General features: G+C 37.7%; 1 protein-coding gene and 1 long non-coding RNA gene across 3 annotated transcripts in view; both read left to right on the forward strand.

Moving 5' to 3' along the window:
- The window catches only part of LOC123333441, a 96,157-nt gene extending 77,047 nt beyond the window's left edge, over nt 1-19,110 (forward strand). The window contains exon 3 of the long non-coding RNA XR_006550847.2: nt 13,349-19,110. This is a non-coding gene — a long non-coding RNA (uncharacterized LOC123333441). The remainder of the gene's footprint in view (nt 1-13,348) is intronic.
- Nucleotides 1-19,577, forward strand: part of MCU (mitochondrial calcium uniporter) — a 197,580-nt gene that overhangs the window by 92,667 nt on the left and 85,336 nt on the right. The window lies entirely within an intron of this gene.

Here is a 19,577-nt window from a genome sequence, read left to right on the forward strand (position 1 = left end):
TTTGCTATTTATTTTAGAATATTATTTAAGACACAAATAATAAAATCAAAACCTAGTGGCTCCTTGAAGGAGTGTGCTTTGGACTCAGATATGAAGTTGCCACATGCCACTTGTTTGGGTCGGTCTTTGGCATCTGAGAGGCTTTTCCACATACTGTGTGAACACTCTCTTCCTAGGAGAGTTTGGTCAGTTGGAACAGTGTTGGGATTTCTAGCTTATTTCCTGCTGAGGGAAAAATATGTCAAGTTAAACATTGCAGGATAAATGGAGGCTTTGAGGGGCAGGACATTGTGGGGAGCTATTGTATCCAAAGTGTTACTCTGCTTTCTGAAAGTAAAGGAGAGAGCAGAGATCATACCAAGAAAACACAAGAGTGGAGTGAGGTGGAGAACACAATGTAAGTACCTAAAATCAGATGCATATGGGAAGGACCTTCTTCATGAAGAACTGCAAATTTTTTTTTTTTAAGTAATATTGCTTCTTTCTTAAAAAAAAATACTTTGCCTTTTTGGTTTTAAAAGCAGGTTAAATAGAAGTTTATTATAAAGTCTAGAACCATAGGCATTGTTGAAATTTACCAGCCCCCCAAGAGTCAATAGCTAATTACTCTACATTTTTGGCTGTTCCACATAATTAACTCTGCTGCTTGATCTAAGGGAAGCGGGGGAAGACCAGGCACTGCTGGATGATGTTAGGTCCGTGTTTAACCCTTCATGTTGTGCTACAGGACTCAAGAACCCGTTTAGTTGGATCTGTGAGGGGGTTTACATTTTGTAAGGTATTTTTTTCTACTCCCTCTTAAGAATGAAAATGAAAAGAGCACGCCTAATTCAGGAGTAGGGTGGGGGTGCAGGGTGGGGAGGAAAGGGGATTGCTTGCTCTGAATATGACTAAAAGGAAAGTACGTAGGCTTTTGTTCATTTTCATTTTTTCAGATCTTATCAAATTAATACTGTCAAATTTGAAAAAATGTGGCTCTGTTTTCTTAATTGATCTCTTAGAAGCAGGTGTCTTATGCAGATAATAATTGTGGTTTTTAAAAGCTAATGTGTAATTTATTTACTTAAAATCAGGCTGTCTTGTAGCATAATTTTCCTGAGCAATTTATTGAAGGTAAGTGCACTTTTTAACTGGCTACATATAATTTTAGGAGAGGTTAAAGAATAGATTTAAATAAGCTGGCTGCCTGTTGGCAGGTCTGAGAAGGGCAGAAAGTCCTACAAAGCAGTTATCGAGGGGGTTAGATCTCTGGATGTCTTTGGCTGTCAGGAAAAGCCTCTGCACACCCAACAGCTCCCATAAATGTTAATGTGGCGCTGTGCAAGGAACCAGTGCTGGGGAAGCCTGTGTCTGAGTAGGCGTGGGTGTATATGAGAGGGCTGCTGGGCAGTCTGTCTCTGGCTGAAGTAGACTGCAGAGAGGCTTTGCCTTTCCCGAGTACTGGTGTGGGGAATTCCTGCTACCCACTGGATTTGGGGAAATTCCTAAACCCTGATATATTTTCAGCTCTAAAGTGATAATGGCCTTGCCAGAGTGAGGAGCAAAAAGCACGTAGGAATTGATTTTAAAACATAAATCAGCCAGTTCCTGGTGTATGGCTTTCACTTGCTTGAAAGAGCTCTTCAAGCTGACAGTCTTGCTATTGTCAAGGGAGTTGGGATTCCACACAGTTCAGGGATTGCCCTTCCTTTCCTTTCCCCTGGGCTCCTCCTGCCTGTGGATATTCAGCGCGCAGATGTAGTTTATTGATCCAGCAGCAGAGTCTCCCCAGTTTCCATGTGTACACTCAGTCACTGAAGCCAATGGTGATGGTGGCTGCTCCACACAAGCCCGGCAGTGCTGCTGCCAGCGCTCTCCCGTACCTTGGTGTCTCTGCAGCGAGGTTAGTGGCAGTGTCTTTACTGAAGCGACAGCTTTCTTTTTCTCTTTCTCTGCTTCCACCCATCTCCCTACCTCCTGCCACCCCCTGCCGCTTAGGTTCATAAATTTGCATGGTTTGCAAGGATCAGATATGTATTTTACAAATACATTTTTGAGTTTTTAAAACAGTGCATTACAGAAATATATACCAGTGTCCAAAAACATTCTCTGATTGTGACAATTAGTGGAAGGTTAAGGAAACAGAATATAAAATAGGTTATATTCTAAGAAGTTACACTTGTTGAGTAGGCATTTGTCTGACGAAATGAGCTTCCTCTGTGTATTGGCATATATTCCAGAATTGCAATGATTTTCATGTTTTAATGTTTATGTGATATTCTTTTGGCTCGTTTCATGGAAATAAGTTCTCATTTTATCTCTGACCCTTGTCTGATTACAAGTAAGCTCCTACAAAGGCAGCACTTTTTACCTTAGTTTAATTTGTTTTTAAAAAAAAATTATTTGCCTAGCCACTTATTTTAATTTTAGTGTTAGTTATCTAATAGTAGAAGTGATTGAAGGAATCTTTTTGGAAAGGAGTTTTTTTTTTTTTTTTTTTTTTTTTTTTGATAGAAATTAAAGGATTGTTGGGCTTCTCGGTCACTCAGACAGTAAAGAATCCACCTGCAATGTGGGAGACCTGGGTTCAGTCCCTGAGTTGGAAAGATCCCCTGGAGAAGGAAATGGCAACCCACTCCAGTCTTCTTGCCTGGAGAATCCCTGGTGGGCTGCAGTCCATGGGGTCGCAAAGAATCAGACACAACTGAGCGTATAATCACACACAAAGCACGAAGGGTTGTTGCTCAGCAACTCTTAATTAATAGATGTTTATTGAATATATACTATGGGAACATATTGAGCACTGTATAGATTCTAAGGAAGAATAATATGTCCTTGGCTGCAAGGTGTTTCTTACCAACTCGAGGTGATTAAAGTTGCCCATGGAACAGTAAGTGAACAAGACTCTTTTAAATAAGATATTAAGCTATGCAGTCGAAGTTCAAGAATAGAATGGTACATAATGAACTGATTGACCATAGAAATATTTTCATTAGACATGAGATTAGTGTTCAGAGATGTGCCTAAATAGTTAATATTGCTATTGCTATTGCTAAGTCACTTTAGTCGTGTCTGACTCTGTGTGACCCCATAGACGGCAGCCCACCAGGCTTCCCCATCCCTGGGATTCTCCAGGCAAGAACACTGGAGTGGGTTGCCATTTCCTAGTAGTTAATATAGTTCAGGATAGCTGTTGGTGGAATTCTGGCTAGGTTTACACACACACATATATATATCCATTTTATGTTGTGTTTGAACATTCCAGCATTGACTGAGCATTCTTTTTGCTACCTTTAAACAAGTCACATATAGTAGAAAGAGAGGAGTTTTTATAATCAGATGCACCTGATTTCAAATCCTAGCTGTGCTGCTTGCTGTATAACTTACGTACACCTCCGTTTTCTCATCGGAAGAATTAGGATAATGGTTACTGATTCACAGATTTGTTGGGATTAAATTATTTTGAAACACATTAACATTGTTTCTCCAGTTTTCTCGCTAAATTCAGTCCTCCTGGAAACATGCGAACATTGGTAGAAAATGTGAGTTTGAGGTTTTAGGCACTTGTCCCTGTCCAGACCATCGAATCAGTGATCTCCTACCCTCTACGTCTGTACATTCTGAACTTCAAATAGCAAAATAACTAAGGAAATTTACATAGAGAGAGCGAAAGATTTTTCAAGGACCACATTTTAACCTCAAACTTAGAAGGATAATCTTTCCATCAGCTTAATAATGTAATATAAAATGATTTTAATATTAAGCCAAACAAAGCATTATTTGAAGGACAAACCTGCTGCCCCTGGCACCTTGTAAAATAATATATCTTGCTGGATCCAGCTGAAGTCCCACCTCCAAGAAGCCTTCTTTGATCAATAATAATTGATAAAATAATTACTGCCTACAATAATCTTGATGCACGGAAAATTCAACTTCTCTCGGTTATTTAAATTCCATTGAGTTTCCTCTCATTTGGCACCTAAGCATTGTTATAAACCAGTCTGTTTTATGATTGTATCGAGCCTTGGTAGTTAGATTGTTACCTCTTAGACATCACAGACCTTTTCTTATTGTTTATTTTCTTCACAGTATGTCTACGTAATAGGTACTGAACTGATACCTTTTACTGAAGGAAAATGATAACAGTTGTCAGGAAACAAGGACATAGTCTCTTCTGTATTTTAGTCTGTGGAAGGAATTCTGGCCTGTTCATTTAGTAGATATCAAAGCCATTACCTAAACAAGTAGTTGTTGACTCTGAGTATATGACTCCAGCTGGTTAAACAGCTCAGTGATAATGTAGCATCAAAATGATGGGATTATAGTGAAAACACAAAGGTAGTAGGCTGTATAAGTAGTTGCACATACAAACTACTGATGAGTAAATTTCATCTGCTGCTGCTGAGTCGCTTCAGTCGTGTCTGACTCTGACGACCCCATAGACGGCAGCCCACCAGGCTCCCCTGTCCAATCTATTTAGAAATGTTACACCATACCATATTGCTAAAGGATAGGTAAAGAAGTATGTTTAAAAAAATCATTTTTTTAATTTTGCATTGTCACCTAGTTGTACATCATGAGTAATAGACTCAGCAGAGTGTTTGCCTGCTAGTCTATAACATCCCCTGTTTTAAAAGCTGCAACAGTGGACCAGGTGCTTTGTTGGAATGAACCTCACATTTATTAAGTAAGGATGATTCAAGAGAGTAAGCATTGGGTATGTCTGAATTTCTTCCTCTGACTACAGTCTAGAATGGGGTTTGATGTCTTGAAGCCAGTTTGCTGTTTTCCTGAATCTTTTCTGTCTTGTTATCTATCTGTCTTCTTAAGTGGGAAAATAAGACCGTGCTTAGAGTCCTTGAGTGCTGTAACTGATTCATTTGTGCCTGTCTAGAATGATGACTGTGTCTACTCCTTGAGGCCTATAGTGAGTGAGTTTGGGGTATTAAATCAGTAAAAATTAGAAGTCAGGCTTGTAACTTCGCACATCTTTCTTTGGGTCCTCCCACTGATTATCTCTGTGTTCACTAATGGTCAGATACACTTTAGGGACCTTGAAACCTACCACCGTCGAGTGAGCAGAACTGACACACAGAGTAACTTGACCATTTCCAAAAATGAGATTGAATGGCTGGAAATTTTGGGAACAGGGTACTTAAGAGTATAATCTTAGCACAATAGGTAGTAAGATGTTTTAGATTTAAGTGATACTATGTAATTCACATTCTGTTGTTGGTAGTATGAATACCAGTTAATATGTAGCAAAGTCAGATGGCTGGAATTTGAGTGATTGCTGGTACAGTTTGTTATAATATGACCTTTCTCAAATGTCTATAACTTCTGTGGTGTTTGAACTGCATTAATTTTAGCTTGATGTCAAGTAAGTGTTGGAGCTATAAGAATTTATAGTGCTAGTTTTATATTATAGTCTAATCATCTTATTGAGCATCTCTCTCTGATTTTGTTTTATGGGGGAATTCCATTTCCATACTACATCCAGATAAAATGAGATTAAACCATGTTTGACACACAAGATTAGCTCTTCCCCTCATCCCTTCATTCAGATATAAGATTGGTGCAGTTCATCTCCAGGACTTCCAGCTTTCCCTGTCTCTTCCCCTTAACCCCTGTTGAGTCCTGTTCTTTCAAAATTCTCCATCAAATTTGCATCTAAGAAAAAGATAGACCATCAATACATTAATCTTTATGACCCTCCCGAACTTTGGAAATTATATTCATATCTCAAATCATGGCACTAAAGCAGTTACCCTCTTTTAAGAGCATTTCAGACTTCATTAAGCCATCTAACTCACACAAGTATGGAGTACTTGAAAAGAAATTTGAAGACCAGTGAGCATTCCTGATCAGAGATCCTCAAAAGGATTTTGGTTCCTCTTCTCACCACATGACCCACCAGCCACTTCTGATATAATTACTGTCTTTGGTTCTGGTTTGAACAGTAGCACCATTCAGGAGACTTTTTAGGAACATGTTCTGTACCATGCATTGTCATAGACCACTTAAACTGTAGACATGTACATCAGAATTCTGAGTTCTGTAGATCTTTCTTACCCTTTATAGCATTGCAGTTCAGCGTTTTGGTCTGGTTCTGGTGTACGTCTTCCATGTTGCAAAATTCAGCAAAGGAGAAAGAGGAAAAGACGTTCCCTGAATCTGTATCAATAGAATGAGATGGGCAATAATTTTTAGGCTAATTTTAGACTTTCCTGTTTTCATTACTTTCTATCCACCTTCTTCACCCTCATTTGGGGTGAGAGTGGGAGTAAGAAACACAGGAAGTTGTATGTGTTATATACTTCCCAGCAGCCTAAAACAAACATATAAAGATTGTTAACTGAATGAGATCTGAGGTGACTCGTATGTACTCTTCTTAGAAATTGTAATATTGAAAAGAAAGCTCTGCAAGATGATTCTGGTATGCTTTATTTTTGAATCCTGTTATTTTATAAGTGAATGGAGATGAAGTGTGGAGTTGAAATATCTCCTGTTAAATTGAATCTCTTTTTGCTTAATAAAATAATAACCCTGGCTATTCCTGGAATTCCCTAGTCCTTATTATTTATAAGTTTGTATCTAAGGAAGGCTGTGGCTATACAATAAAAGCTATTGTGCTCAGAAAGCTTTGATTGCAGAAGTACTTTTGTGAATAATGGTACTTCAGTTGAAATGTAATCTCTTGAGATCTCATATCCAGTATATAATTTAAATCATAATAGTGCTTTCATTTTGATTATAGAGAAATAAGAAACAAAGAAATATATTGTGGTTTGACAAAGATACATCAGAATTTTTGGAAGCATTTCAAAATCATGAGAGCCTTCCTGATTGGTATGTACTTAGTAGATATTCTTCAGAATGATTGATTCTCTCCAGAAGGAATCGAGTTCATATGATATACTACTGGTAGTCTTTGTAGATTGGAGGAGGGGGTTGAAATAATATTTTAAGAAAAATAATCTTTTCGTTGTTGAGGGGTAAGGAGTGATGGGGGTGGCACTTTTTTGTCTGTCACCCTGGTTATTCCCAACAATTTAAAATTAGTGATGGGTCTTAGGTCTTAAATTTCTTTATGTTATTAAATGACTATAATGTTTTAAAGTCAAATTTCAGTCTGTAAAGCTCAGCTGCTGGCTAGCTATTTTTGAAAGCGGTGCAAAAAGAGAATTTCCCTTTAATGTCATATATGGACTGCAAACTGTAATCATTGGTATTTATTATTTTCACTCCCTTTTGTTTTATTATTCTGTTCACCATATCATCTATATGCCTAGTCTAGCAGAAAAGGTATCAAAAGTTTTTTATGCTAATCTTTAGATGGATTCTCTTTAGAGGATGTCTTTCTATTTAAAACAATGCTAAAAACTATACCTTTTCTTTCTTTCTCTCTCTGTTTGAAGTTTCTGCCTAACTATATTGCCTATTAAGATAGGGGGAAAATTACTTTTGTTTTCATCAGGAAGCCTTTCAGCCAATTTGCTTTCCTATAGTTATTGAAGTGCCATGAATCACCAAGTACAACTAATCTGAATAATTACTGTTTGAGTGCAGATGATCTCTGCACATTTATGTAAGAATATGAGATTATATTAATTTATTTAAAAATTTCCCCTTCTGAACATGTTCTCTTCTATGTGGGAAATTTTTTTCTATGCTGAAAAGCAACAATCATTTTTAAATGACTTTATCCAGAAGAGATTGCTACCTCAGTTCCTTTTATCAAAAGGAACCATATTGTGTAGTAAAGAATGAAGCCTTTGAAATCAAGTTTGAATCCTGATTCTGTCACTTCCTAGCTGTGTGACCTTGGATAAAGTCATTCAGTGTTTCCATGTAAATATGGAAATAATGATAGTACCACCTCAGGAGTTTCTTTTGAAGATTAAATGACATCAATGCGTGTAAGATATAATGTATAACATGGTTAGAGCCCAACAGACGCTGGTGGCAATGATGATTCTGCTGCTTTTATGGCTTACTGCAATTATATGGCTAGGAACAACAGATTTTGAAACCACTCAAAAAGAAAATAACCAGCAAAAGGAACACCTATAAGAAAATTTTTATAGAAGCTCAGTAGTCTTAGGCCGCATGTTATATAGGTATACAGTCCTACATCCTTTTGTGGCCATGAGGGTTTAATTTATCAAAGAGAGATATACTGTTATCTATTGCTTTGTAAAAAGTCACTTAAAATTTAGTGACCTAAGACAACAACAGTTATTGTATTATTATTGCTCATGGTTTGGTGAGTTGATTGGATGTAGCAAGATGATAACTTGCTTGAGGTGTCCCGTGGCTATAGTCAAATGATGATGGGGTCTTCTTCGCACATGTCTGGCTGAGGCTGGCTGTTAGGTTGTACCTCAACTGGGGCTGTGATATGGAATATTTACATATGGGCTCTCTCTTTATATGGCCTAGAATTCCTCAGCACATGGTGGCTGGCTTCTGAGAGTGAATATCTCAAAGGGCCAGGTGGAAGCTCTGTTGCCTTTTATGACTTAGTTTCAGAAGTCATATATCATTACTTCTCCCATACTCACTGGTCCACCCAGATTGGAAGAATCATAGACCCTCCTCTTGGTGAAAAGAATGATGGCTTCATCATTTTATGAGAAAAACCTGCAGGATAGGGTATATTGTGGTGGTCATCTTTAATAAACACAATTTGCCGGTCTGCCCTCTGCCTGTAAGAATTCATATCCCACATGCAAAATACATTCAACTCCTCTATCAAGATCTCAATTCAGATTTTATTATAGCAGAAATTCCAAGTCTGGGATCTTATCAAGTCCAGGTGTGAATGAAGTGCCTCAGGTACAATTCCCTATATTCATCTCCTTGAGAACCATTCCTTCTTGATTTGAAGACCTGTGACTAAAGAGATAGGTTGTCTGGCCCACCCAATACATTGCAACATATAATGGCAGGACAAGTATAGGATAACCATGATAGATCCTCCCATTGGAAAAGAGGGAAAAACAAGCCATACATCGCAGTTACTGATTTGTAGCAGTTCTGGAGTCTGGCCAAACACGTATTGCCAATTCCTTGATTAGGCTCAATTTTTCTGTCTGTGGGATTGTTCGCTAAAATTCTTGGCTCTGCCCTCTGGGCTCTTGATTCTGCTGAGTCATCCTTGCTTTTGCATAAAAATTAGTCTCTCTCTTTCTTTTTTGTTTGCTGTTGAGTTGCCTTATAGAAGTTTGGGAGATCCAAAGCCTTCCTTCATTTAGTTTGTAACCTTTTCTATCCAAGTTGATAGTTTCTCCAAGCCAGTTTGTGGGCTTCTCATTAAATCAGTTTATAAACTCAGTTCATTAGTCAGTGAAAGTGAAGTCGCTCAGTCGTGTCCGACTCTTTGCGACCCCATGGACTGTAGCCTACCAGGCTCCTCTGTCCATGGGATTTTCCAGGCAATAGTACTGGAGTGGATTGCCATTTCCTTCTCCAGGGGATCTTCCCAAACAAGGGATTGAACCTGGGTCTCCCGCATTGTAGACAGACACTTTACCACCTGAGCCACCAGGGAAGTCCTCAAACTCTCACCAAAAATTTCTTCAAGATAAACCCTTTTCAACCTTGAGCTCCCTGTGAGACAAGACCCTTAAGATTCTTAGAAACCTTGTTGTTTAAAGGATAGTATCCAAGAGGTATGCCCTTATTGATAGCCTTTTTGTTTCTGTTTCAAAGGATCTCTAAGGCACTGAAGTGGGACTTTGGTTCCGGACCAGAAATTGAGGTCGGGTTTTGGTGGTGAGAGAACCGAATCCTAACCACTACACCAGTGGTCAGTGACAAGGCCCAGGCTCTTCAGCTTAGCAGAGAAGAATTCCCACAAAGATAGAAAGTAATCAAGTAAAGTGTTTATTGGGAAAAGAAAGAGTACAGTACGTGTGGTTAGACACATGGGCAGACTCAGAGAGAGAGTCGCACCCTCAGGGTGATTTGAATCACTTTTATGGGGCATTTTTTCTGGGTTTCCTTTGGCCAATCATTTTGATTTGCCTTGTTCGGAGTCCCTATTTGGTATACCTCAGTATTCTCCCATGTGTGCATGCTCATCTCAGTCAAGATGGATTCTAGTGAAGAGGCTTATGGGTAGTTGATATCACTTATTATTAGGTGGCACCCCCTACCTTTGTGATTCCAGGGAGCCTTTCTGTGCATGTGTAGTTGGGGATGTCTTTTTGCCTTCAAGAATGAGAAACATGTGGTCTTTTATCTCTTAGCTAGGCAGGGCCCAGCCTCTTCCATCATCCTGCTTTAATGGAGTTTCTACTATTACCATTTGCCTGCAATGCAGGGAGGCCTGGGTTCAATCCCTGGGTTGGGAAGATTCCCTGGAGGAGAGCATGGCAGCCCACTCCAGTATTCTTGCCTGAAGAATCCCCATGGACAGAGGAGCCTGGTGGGCTGTAGCCCATGGGGGTCGCAGAGAGTCGGACACAACTGAGTGACTAAGCACAGCACAACACTGCTATTATAGAGTTTCTGTCCATAGGGGAGAAACTGTTCAGCCTAGGGCCCATCTATCTCCTGCCTTTGCATCACCTTGAGTCTTACCAGTGTCTTAATGAAGGATCTTAAAGGTTCATTCTCAATTTTGTGTTTGACTAGAATCTATTTTTTAATTTGAGAATAGTTTGCCTTCTGTAGTTTTGAAATGAGAGAAAATTTTATTTTCAAACCCAGCAAATCCTGGGTTATTTGTATTTCTGCTAAATTTTGGGGGGAGAAAAAAGATAAATTAAAAAATAGTTTCTCTTTTCCACTTGTATTTTACTATAGATAGCTGCAAGAAGGTCGGTAGGATTTTAGAACTCTGCCCTAAAATCTCCTTAGCTAGAACATTGAGTTCATTAGGTATATTGCCTTTTTCCTACATTATTGCAGGTAACAATACTGTCAAAATTTCCACTATTACATGTATTTCCTCTAGCTTCGGATAAAATTTTCTTCATTTTCCTTTAGGCTTTCATCAGCAGTCTCCTTGAACCCAATCTGCCACCCTGTTTCAGAGTTAGTGCCACCTGTTTTAGATTTTTGATATAATAGCACCCCACCTCCAGGAATACTGACTTTAGATTGTCAAATAGAAGTTGTTTCATAATCCCTAGTAAAATGAGTAAATTTAGGAAAAATTTTCGCTAAAACTGCTTAAAAATTGAAAATGATAAGTAGGGGAATTGAGGTGTGGGGCAGATGAAATAAAATCAACCATAAGTTGGCAATTGTTGAATCTGCAAAGCAAATACATGGGGATTCATTATACAATATAGTTGCATATATTTAAAATTTCCCATAATTAAACCTTAAAGTAAAAATATTTGGGGAGTTCTTCAGAGGTAAGTTAAAACTTAAGAAGATTTTATTCTTAAAAAGATAGGTTGTAGTTTCATGGAAAACTCACTTGTATGAAATACTCAGTTTTCTGATAGTGCCAAGCAAATGAGACATTATTATCTCGTACTTTTGGTCACCTACAATTGTGCACTAAAATTTTTGTTCTCAATTCTTTTCTTTTTAAAAAAATTTTATGATTGCATTGTTTATCCACAAAAGCTACCTCATGATCTACTAACTGGATCTTGCCTGGCTTTATAACCAAAAAAGTTACTATGCTAGGTGATTTTCAAGCTTTTTTCCTAAAGTAGCCCTCACTACAGAGAGAGAAATACGCCCCCTCAGGATCCTAGGGGTATCTTTGGCAAATACAAAGTTTCTTTGAAATCCCATTTCCAAATTCCCATTTGAAGCTTACATACATTTTTTTATTCTATTGTGTACTAAATAGGGCTTCCCATTTGCGCTAGTGGTAAAGAATCCGCTGCCAATGCAGGCGTAACAAACACGGGTTTGATCCCTGGGTCAGGAAGATCCCCTGGAGGAGGGCATGGCAACCTACTCCAGTATTCTTGCCTGAAGAATCCCATGAAGAGAGGAGACTAGCAGGCTGCAGTCCATAGGGTCTCACAGAGTTGGACACGACTGAAGCGACTTAGCACACTTAGCACTTACGTACTAAGTAATGTATATCTTTTTGTATATAAGGTTCTTTGGTATCCAGAAGTAGAGCATTCCTATGAAACTTTGTAAGCAGAAATGGCATAAAATGAAGAAGCATTACCTTAGGACAGCTCATGGTAATGGATGCATAAAATAAATGAGATAAAGTGCAGATGCTCACAGACACAATTCAAAGCCCTGGTGGCTTGATGCTGAGATGCTGAGTGTGGTTCCCAGAAGGAGTTTGATGGTACTACTTTCATCGCTCAGGTTCTGCACTGCCCCTAACATGGCAAAACAAACACTGAACACTATTTTCATTTTTTGCCTTTTTTCATAAAAAGAAAAATCATCTTCAGGTTTCTTTTTTTTTTTTTCCAGGTTTCTTTTAGTTAGTGAAAGCAGGTACTAATGTAGGTTTTTCATAAAAGTGAAGTGAATAAAGTGAACTTGCAAAAAGTAGGGGAATATAAAAATGTTTTCTAGCATAACTCCAACAGAAATAAGCTCCAGGTAGTTGTGCCAAATTTTCCTCTAATACTAAGTAATACCTGGGCACACTGTTACTCATTCACCCCTCAGTCTGATCACAGATTCTGATGAATGGTTTTAAAAACATTGTGGTAAACAAAACTAACTTAGGAGCCTTCAGGAATCTGTTCTCCAGAGAACACTCATATCTTTGTATACAAATTTTAGGTGTTGGATTACATTTAAAACTGTTTCAGTAAGGGGAGAAGCCAAAGTTTAGCATGTTATCCTTAACCTGGGAGGTAGGAGTAGGTAGGGACCATATCTATAGGGCTTCCCTGGTGGCCAGATGGTGAAAAATTCACCTGCAGTGCAGGAGACCCAGGTTTCATACCTGAGTTGTGCAGATCCCCTGGAGAAGGGAATGGCTACCCACTCCCAGTATTCTTGCCTGGAGAATTCCATAAACAGAGGAGCCTGGCAGGCTACAGTCCATGGGGTCACAAAGAGTCAGACACAACTGAGTGACTAACCCTTTCACTTTCACTTTGAAAACTGTCCTTCACAAAATTTATAGTACTTTTAGTGTTATAATACAGTATCATCTGTTAAACTAGATAACTATTAATGTGTGATAGAAATTTAAAATGCTTTAAAAATATAGGTGATGAGGGGTTCAAATTAATTAAATAATTTTCTAGATAGTTAATATTAACTCAGTACTTTTAGTTTTTGTTGAAAGTGTTTTCAAAAGATCTATGTTGTTGATTTTATAGGTAAATAATGTGTTAAGATGACTCTTCTTGAATGATTTAATGCCAGGTAACTTTAGTGACACTTTGATGTACATTTATTTTTCATCTTCTAGGATTATGTTATAGAAGCTGTAGGATCAAAACGATTTCATGGAATTTTATAGTTAGGACCTTAAAACTCATCTCATCCAGTCCTCATGTCACAGATGGAGAAACTGAAGTTCAGAGAGGTGAGCGACTTGAGAGAGGTCACGATCTTAGCACTGGAGCTAACGTTAGAACTCTGGCCTTCTGACTTGTTCTTCCCACAGGCTCAACTTCCTTTTGAGAGGCTTGGGACTGACTCTGACCCACCGATTTCTTAGAAGATTATCTTTGGTAATTCTTTGCCAGTTTGTTTTCTTAAAAATGGCTACTTTACTCTAAAAGAAAATAGAAAACATACCTTGTTTTGTGAGCACTCTAGGTAGTTAGTTCAAAACCTTGGTTATGCATGTTTTCCACATTCATAAAAGGTTTCCTTTAAGAATACATATGTGGCCTTTGAGGAAATGTTCAGCTCAAAAATGGAAACTTCCACATTTGAGAAGAGGTCAGCCCGTTCTATCCTGAGGGCCATAAAGCATTTACTGATACAAATAGTTCTAGAGTCAGGCTCGTAGTGTATCCTGAAGATTTTCTTTGCCTCCTTTGAGACAACCATCTATCCTTGCGTTAGTAACTTCAGCATTTTCAGTGAGTCTGGCAAACATACAGGATAAACAAGACAAAGGCATTTTGTTAACCCCATTTCCATTTAAAAATATTTTTGTGGTAATTGGAATACAAATCAAGCTTGAGTTTTCTTCAAAAAGAAAGGTTTTATGAGTGACTCAAAGCTGGTCAGGGCTTCCGAATGATGTTTTAAAAGTCCTTTAGTGAAACTGTCAGGTACGTGTAAATGAGTCCTACAAATTTGTAGTTTCATCAGAAACTGAGTGAAGAAGGAAAATTATGGTAAAGGCAAATACTTATTAATAACTACTCTACGCTGTTGGATAGTCAGTGCTCTCAGAGTCTGCCCTCCTCCTCTGTATTCAGTCTGTATATATCTTCAAAATATTCAGCCTTTGTTTTTAAAAGCAAACAGAACATTGATTTCTTTGCATAATCTTTAAAGCTTTACTTTCTGTTTTGTGTTTTATGCCTTTATTTGAACATTAAAATAATATTTGTTTATATGTTTCGTCTAATTCTATAAATACCTATTAGAAGTGAGCAGGTAAATCTGTACAGTACTTTGTAGAAACATCACCACTCAAACTTACTTTGCAGTATTTATACCTCTCGTGTAATTGCGTTGAGTACCTTTTCAGTACAGCTTAATCAACATGGTTTAATCCCTGTACACCCTTCAGTTGATTGTACCAAAAGAAATATGTCTTATTTCACTTGTATTATTCATGACTCACTGTTTCTGTATTCTCTTATAATAATATCTTCCCCCCATTCTTCTTTGTGAGTTTTATTGTCAAAGAAGATAGACTCAAAATAGAATACTTTTCAGAAGCAAAATTAGGTGGGTTTTTCCATCTGGATAAACTGTTTTGTGTTATTGTGGAGGAGACTATAGCTCATAAAGTAGATGGTTGGTTATTTTTTTTCCCCTCTTGTGTGTTTGTTTTAGAAACCATTTCTTCACAGAATCAGCAGCAGTTCTAGTTTTTCCTGTGTTTTTTTTTCATCCATTTGGCTCTCATTTTCCCCTTCTGCTTGCCTATTGTAATACTCAGTGAGCCTAAGGAAACTGCAGAACTTTCATTTAATAATGCAGTAGTGGAAAGAATGAGCAAATATGAGCAAGTACTTACCTCAGAGAAACAAAAATCCAAACCCATGAATCAGAATTGTTCAATTTGTTCCTGAGTAGCATCCTCTACTATTCATTTATCTGTGCTTACTGGAAACTGTAAAGGGGGCTTGAGTTTGAAGACTTTTTTTTGGAGAATCTTAATATATATTCAATTCCTATCCTCCTAAATTTTTATAATAAATAACTTCAAACCTCCATTTTGTATACTTAGTATTTTATTATGAAAATTTTGAACTTTTACAAAAGTTGGCAGAATAGCTTTATGAATCCCATGTATACATTACCTAACGTCATCAGTTATAAGCCATATGGCCAATATTTCATCTTTACTGTCACTTTGTTCCCTTGCACACACACATGAATATTGGATTGTTTTATGCAAATCATCTACCATATCATTTTTTCAAAAATACTTTAATATAGTTCTCTGAGATGTAAGTATAGCCACGATACCATGATCACATCTAAAAATATCAACATATTTCCTTAATATCATCAGCGTGAAAATGGAAGTGTTAGTCACTCAGTTGTGTCTGACTCTTTGTGACCCCATGGACTGTAGCCTGCCAGACTCATCTGTCCATGGGATTTTCCAGGCAAGAATACTGGAGTGGGTTGCCATTTCTTTTTCCAGGGGATCTTCCTAACCCAGGGATCAAACCCAGGTCTCCTGCATTGGAGGCAGATTCTTTACTGTCTGAGCCACCAGGGAAGCCCTTAATATCAAGTAACTAGTAATTATTCAAATTTTCCTAATTGTCCCATACATGTTTTATTATAGTTGGTTCATTCAAAGCAGAATCCAAACCAGGGCCATACATTATATTCTCTTTTAATCTGTAGGGTCCTATTCTCTCACCTTTTTTTTTTTTAAGGAATGAAAATGAATATTTATTTAGAATGTGAAAAAAGCTCTTACTACTTATACATTTCAAAAGCCAACAAACACATATTCCAGGATAGTAACAAAAATTTTTATTAACTACCTGAAACACTTCTTTGGTACTTTTGGCACTGTGGTACTTTATTCTTATATTTTTTTGTCTTCATACTCTTTGATCATTTCTTCATATAATAAAAGATTTTTAAGGTAATTTTCTGTAGAAGGCAATAGTTAACTCAGGCTTTTCTCTAGTATGGTTAATTAAAATTTGTTTTTTATTGTTGAAAGTTTGGGTGCCAAAAAAGAACAAATTGACAAACAGATGCACTCTTGTTTGTAGTACTACTACAAATAAGAGTACAGTTAATTCTGTTTTGTGCTGTTTTCAGCAAAAATGATAAAAAGGTGTGGTGCATTATAATTGTATGCATGTGTTATCAAATATATTTCTGACAAATGAGAGTTTCATTTTGGCTAGGTGTGAATGAGAACTAGAATCTTTCACTTAAATTTTTCCCTGTCAATTATTTGTTGAGATGAATCAGATCATTTGTGCTATAGCAATTCCCTATAAAATTTACTAATCCTTGTGACATATTTTAATGTCTTTTAACATATTTTACTCTCTCCTGTATTTCTACATATTGTTAATTAAGTGTAGAAGTTTAAGCAGATTCTAGTTCAGTTTTTTTGGCAAGAATACATTACAAGTGATTCTGTATACTTCCTGTTGCATTACATCAGAGGGTACAATATTTATTTACCTTTCCTTTTGTTCAGATATAGTACCACAACCCCCAGTTTTCAGTTCAGTATTTTAAAGCAGTCTAAAAGCTTGATGTTGAAACCTTGCTTTAAATAAATCAATTTGGAACTTTTAAACATCACAAAACAAATTGTTTTTCTTTTGTAATTTTAGATATATAATGTTTTCTTTTGAAAAAGGATTCTGCTCAATTTTAATTCCCAGAATAGACTTCCTTAAATGAGAACTATAGGGTAAAAAAGCTACTTAATTAGATGAAAATTCTCTTAAGTTTGGTTTTGCTTCTTCATTCCACATATATTTATATATATAATAAATACCAAGACCCTGTAATGTGCCAGGCACTATAAAGGTGGCATGGTTCCTGCTTCCATGGAGTTTACAGAGTAATAAAGGAACAGATAGTAATCAAATAATTTCACAATTAAATATAAATTATAATTTTTCAGTGCTTAGAATAGAGATATGAAGAACTGTAAGAGAATTTATTAAGGGGATTTGATCTAGTCTGGTTTTCAAGGAGGTAGTGACTGAAGGAGATCTGCAGAAATGATCAGCTGAAGGAATACATTGGGATCTTTCTTTAAACAGAATAAACTGGGGTCTTTCTGTAAATGGACTGAATGAGGAAAGACCCTTTGCCCAAAGAGGAGAATGTAGAATTTAAGTAAGTGCAAAAGCAGTGTATACTGACTTATAGAAAACGAGGAGAAGTCTGGTATGAAATCAAGCCAGAGATATAGGTCGGCAATACATCATGAAGGGCTTTGCAGACAGCTATGTGGAGGTCTTGAGATCCTTAATTCATTCATATTTGCAGATATTATTTGAATGAGCATGTCTGATATGTATTAGGTACATTTCTCTTATTGCCAGGAACATATAGTTGAACCAGTCGTGAAGCTTGTGCTCCAGTAGTGGTGTAGGCAGAAGGGAAGGGGACAAAAATAAATCAATAAGATCATATAGTGAGAAGCACCAAGAATAAAATAAATCCAACTCTGTGTTCATGGTAACTATTGAGCTACTTTAAACTGAATAGAAAGAGAGGACCCATCTGAGTAGGGGATTTTAATGAAACCTGAATGACAAAAAGGAACCAATCCATGGAAATTTGTGGAAGGAACATTCTAGGCAGAGAAAAGAAATTGTGTAAGGCCGTAAGAGCAGAACATGGTTGGCGAGTTCAGGGAAATGTAAGAAATCATTGGGCTGGGATCTATGGAATAAAGATGACAGAGCTACAAAATAAGGTCAAAGAGGCATAGAGCTCCTGAAGTGAAGTGAAGTTGCTCAGTCGTGTCCGACTCTTTGTGACCCCATGGACTGTAGCCTACCAGGCTTCCCTGTCCATGGGATTTTTCAGGCAAGAGTATTGGAGTGGGTTGCCATTTCCTTCTCCAGGGAATCTTCCCGACCCAGGGATTGAACCCAAGTCTCCTGCATTGTAGGCAGACGTTTTACCCTCTGAGCCACCAGGGAAGTCTATATAGCTGTAAAGCCATATTACCAAACTAGTAAAATTCAAGTGGCCTTAGTTTTATGTGATAATGTTTTGCTAACATTAAATTAAATGGCCAACACAACCTGTGCGAGAGGGGAGTTTTGGGGAGAATGGATATCTATATATGTAGAGCTGAATCCCTTTGCTGTTCACCCGAAACTATCACAACATTATTGATTGGCTTTGTCCCAATGCAAAATAAAAAGTAAAAAAAAATTTAAATGACCAACATAAAAGATGATTATGGTACTCATGTTCACTGCTTGGATTCTTCTGAGTATGTCATACATACACTACTATGTGTGCTGTGATGTCTCAATTCTACCGTTTTTTCCTTCTTTTTGAAATTTTACAGGAGCTTTGTATAATCTATTATAGTCTCACTTACCTGCATAGAACTTTTCACTAACACAGTGTAAAACACAAATGCAGAAGTGAATTTCATAGCATCATTCTAGTTTATCTAGTCTGCATAGCACAGCTCTAGCGAGTGACATTTCCTTAGTAATTTATGTGGTTTCTTAAGTCCTTGAGAGACAATAGTTATTGTACTGCTTTTCACACATAGAAGCAGCATTTTCATACATTATTTGGATGCCTAGGTAAGTTTAAAAACCTGACTTTAGCCATAAATAAATATCATTACAAGGTGATTAATCTTGGAGTCAGCATGGGGTAGAGGGGAGACTCTGACAGAATTTAATAATTCCTCATTCACAACACAGTCAGCTGAAGTAAAACCTTAAAGACAATCTTGAGGAAGGTATTAGATCAGATCAGATCAGTCGCTCAGTCGTGTCCGACTCTTTGCGACCCCATGAATCGCAGCACGCCAGGCCTTCCTGTCCATCACCAACTCCCGGAGTTCACCCAGACCCACATCCATCGAGTCAGTGATGCCATCCAGCTATCTCATCCTCTGTTGTCCCCTTCTCCTCCTGCCCCCAATCCCTCCCAGCATCAGAGTCTTTTCCAATGAGTCAACTCTTCGCCTGAGGTGGCCAAAGTACTGGAGTTTCAGCTTTAGCATCATTCCTTCCAAAGAACACCCAGGACTGATCTTCAGAATGGACTGGTTGGATCTCCTTGTAGTCCAAGGGACTCTCAAGAGTCTTCTCCAACACCACAGTTCAAAAGCATCAATTCTTTGGCGCTCAGCCTTCTTCACAGTCCAACTCTCACATCCATACATGACCACAGGAAAAACCATAGCCTTGACTAGACGGACCTTTGTTGGCAAAGTAATGTCTCTGCTTTTCAATATGCTATCTAGATTGGTCATAACTTTCCTTCCAAGGAGTAAGCGTCTTTTAATTTCATGGCTGCAGTCACCATTT

The sequence above is a fragment of the Bubalus bubalis genome, chromosome 4, assembly GCF_019923935.1.
Source record: "Bubalus bubalis isolate 160015118507 breed Murrah chromosome 4, NDDB_SH_1, whole genome shotgun sequence".
In the NCBI taxonomy this organism is placed as follows: domain Eukaryota; kingdom Metazoa; phylum Chordata; class Mammalia; order Artiodactyla; family Bovidae; genus Bubalus; species Bubalus bubalis.